Source organism: Dromiciops gliroides, chromosome 2 (assembly GCF_019393635.1).
Source record: "Dromiciops gliroides isolate mDroGli1 chromosome 2, mDroGli1.pri, whole genome shotgun sequence".
NCBI lineage: Eukaryota > Metazoa > Chordata > Mammalia > Microbiotheria > Microbiotheriidae > Dromiciops > Dromiciops gliroides.
The window spans coordinates 93,104,087-93,107,778 of record NC_057862.1 but is presented as its reverse complement, the minus strand read 5'-3'; the positions used below and the strand labels follow the sequence as shown (position 1 = coordinate 93,107,778).

At 43.1% G+C, this 3,692-nt stretch overlaps 1 pseudogene; it reads left to right on the top strand.

Annotated features, from left to right (window-relative positions):
* The first annotated feature begins 1,733 nt into the window (after nucleotides 1-1,733).
* LOC122741016 lies at nucleotides 1,734-3,458 on the top strand (annotated as a pseudogene).
* The last annotated feature ends 234 nt before the right edge of the window (nucleotides 3,459-3,692 follow it).

Here is a 3,692-nt window from a genome sequence, read left to right as displayed (position 1 = left end):
AGGGGAGTGAGTGAACCTTACTATCATCAGAATTGGTTCAAAGAGGGAATAAAATACAAACTCAAGTGGGTACAGTAACATACTTTGCCCTGAGGGAAAGTGGGAAGGAAAAGAGATAAGGGGGAAGAGAAGAGAGGAAGGAAGGGCAGATTGGGGAAGGGAGCAGTAAAAAGCAAAACACTTTCTAGGAAGTTGAAGATGTTCTGCATAACTGCACATGTATGACATATTGAATTGCTTGATTTCATAGGGAGAGTTGAGGAGGGAGGCAGGAAGAAAAATTTAGAACACAGAATTAGCTCAAAGACCTTAATCTCATCAGAGTGGGCTCAAGGAGGGAATAACATACACACCCAATTGGGAGGAATAATCTATCTAACCCTGCAGGAAAGTAGGAGGGGAAGAGAATAAGGAGGGAAGGGTGAAAGAAGGGAGGGCAGAGCAGGGGAAGGGACAGTCAGAAGTAAAATACTTTTTTTTATGTATAAGGTATTTTATTTTTTCTGTTACATGTAAAGATAGTTCTCAACTTTTGTTTATACAAGCTTTACAATTTCAGATTTTTCTCCCTCCCTCCCCTCCCTCCCCCCTCCCCTAGACAGCAGGTAATCTGATATAGGTTATATCAATATATCTCTATACATATACATATAGATATAGATATATACACACACACACATATATATATATATATACACATAATAACATTAATCCTATTTCTGCATTAATCCTGTTACAAGAGAAAAAATCAGAGCAGTGATGCAAAACCTCAAAATAGAAAAAAAAAACAACAGCACCCAAAACAAAAGAAATAATATGGTTCAATCAGCATCTATACTCCACAGTTCTTTCTTTCTTTTGAAGTAAAACACTTTTGAGGAGGAATAGGGTAAAAGAAGATAGAAAATAGAATAAATATCATGGGAAGGGAATAGGATGGAGGGAAATAGTTATGATGATTGTTTATAATGGCAAAACATATGGAATCTACTTTTCTGGGCTATTGTGAAGAAAATTCTTTGTCAAGTTTAAGGTACTATATTAAGTTTGATGAACGGGATGCTATCAGAAAAATGTGGAAAGACCTATATGAACTGAAGCAAAGCAAAATATACTGTATACAAAATAACAATAATAGTGTAAGATGATCTGCCGGGAAGCATGTGATTATTTTCAGCAATGCAATAACTCTGAAGGACTTATGAAAATTGCAACCCATCTATACAGAGAAAGAACTAATGGTTTCTGAAAACAGATTGAAGCATATTTTTTTTGGACAGTTCTTTAATATAAAGCTTTGTTTTTATCTATTTTCTCTCACAACCTAGCTAATGTGGAGATGTTTTCCATGACTGCTCATGTATAACTTATATTTAATTGCTTCAGTTCTTGGGGGTGGGGGGTTGGAAGGGAGGGAAGAAGAGAAGTTGGAACACAAAGTTTTAAAAAATTGATGTCATAATTTGTTTTTATATGTAATTTGGAAAATAAAATTCTAAAAAGAAAATAAATAAATAAATAAAACTACTCTGAGGTACCACCTCACACCTATCCAATTGACTAATATGACAAAAAAGGAGAATGATAAATTTGGAGAAGATGTGGGAAAATTGGAACACTAATGCACTGTTGGTAGAGCTGTGAACTGAACCAACCATTCTGGAAAGCAATTTGGAACCATGCCCCAAAAGCTTTAAAACTGTGCATACCCGAGTCTCTCCCCAGACTCCGCCATGTTGGGGCTCTTAGGCCGCGCTGCCGCTGCCTCGGCCTCGGGCGCCCTTCGGGGCCTCGGCGCCGTTGCCTCCTGCCCAGACCTTGCTTCGGGCGGCTCCGGCCGCGCTCCAGTCGAGCCGGGACTATGCGGCCATGACGTCCCCTGCCGCCAAGACCGGGGCGGCCAGCGGGCGCATCGTGGCTGTCATCGGGGCTGTGGTGGACGTGCAGTTCGATGAGGGCCTCCCTCCCATCCTCAACGCCCTGGAAGTGCAGGACAGGGAGACCAGGCTGGTTCTGGAGGTCGCTCAGCATCTGGGTGAGAGCACAGTCCGGACCATTGCTATGGATGGTACTGAAGGATTGGTGAGAGGGCAAAAGGTCCTGGATTCTGGTGCCCCAATCAAAATTCCTGTGGGGCCTGAGACGCTAGGAAGAATCATGAATGTGATTGGAGAGCCTATCGATGAAAGGGGGCCAATCAAGACCAAACAGTTTGCTGCTATTCATGCTGAGGCTCCTGAGTTCATAGAAATGAGTGTGGAGCAAGAAATTCTGGTCACTGGCATCAAAGTTGTGGATCTTTTGGCCCCCTATGCTAAGGGTGGCAAAATTGGTCTGTTTGGTGGTGCTGGTGTTGGTAAGACTGTATTGATTATGGAGCTAATCAACAATGTTGCCAAGGCCCATGGTGGTTATTCTGTGTTTGCTGGTGTTGGTGAACGGACCCGAGAAGGCAATGACTTGTACCATGAAATGATCGAGTCTGGTGTCATTAATCTGAAGGATACCACTTCCAAGGTAGCGTTGGTATATGGACAGATGAATGAACCACCTGGTGCTCGGGCTCGGGTAGCCTTGACTGGCCTCACTGTGGCTGAATACTTTAGAGACCAAGAGGGTCAAGATGTACTGCTTTTCATTGATAATATCTTCCGATTCACTCAGGCTGGCTCAGAGGTGTCTGCTTTACTAGGTAGAATCCCCTCTGCTGTGGGTTACCAGCCCACCTTGGCCACTGATATGGGTACCATGCAGGAAAGAATTACCACAACCAAGAAGGGTTCTATCACCTCTGTGCAGGCCATCTATGTGCCCGCTGATGACTTGACTGACCCTGCTCCTGCCACCACCTTTGCCCACTTGGATGCTACCACTGTGCTGTCTCGGGCCATTGCTGAGCTGGGTATTTACCCTGCTGTGGATCCTCTGGACTCCACATCCCGAATCATGGACCCCAACATTGTTGGCAATGAGCACTATGATGTTGCCCGTGGTGTGCAAAAGATTCTGCAGGACTATAAGTCACTCCAGGACATTATTGCTATCCTTGGTATGGACGAGTTGTCTGAAGAAGACAAGTTGACAGTGTCTCGGGCTCGGAAAATCCAGCGTTTCTTGTCACAGCCCTTCCAGGTTGCTGAAGTATTCACAGGACACATGGGGAAATTGGTACCCCTGAAAGAAACCATTAAGGGATTCCAACAGATCTTGGCAGGTCAGTATGACCATCTCCCAGAGCAGGCCTTCTATATGGTAGGACCCATTGAAGAAGCTGTGACAAAGGCTGAGAAGCTGGCTGAAGAGCACTCTTGAAGAGTCACCTTCATCTACCACACATCCTTCAATTTCAGTTGTTTGAGCAAACTACACAAGAACTTTCATTGGAAAAGCTGTGTATTGTCTGAAGAATATTTAAACTTTTGAATAAAATGTACATCTCACAGCTCAAAAAAAAAAAAAAACTGTGCATACCCTTTGACCTAGCAATACCACTACTAAATCTGTGTCCCAAAGAGATCATGGAAAAGGGAAAAGGACCCACATGTACAATAATATTTATAACTGCTCTTTTTGTGGTAGCAAGGAATTGGAAATTGAGGGAATACCCATCAATTGGGGAATAGCTGAACAAGTTCTGGTATAATGAATGTAATGGAACACTATTGCAGTAAGAAATGATAAGCAGATAGATT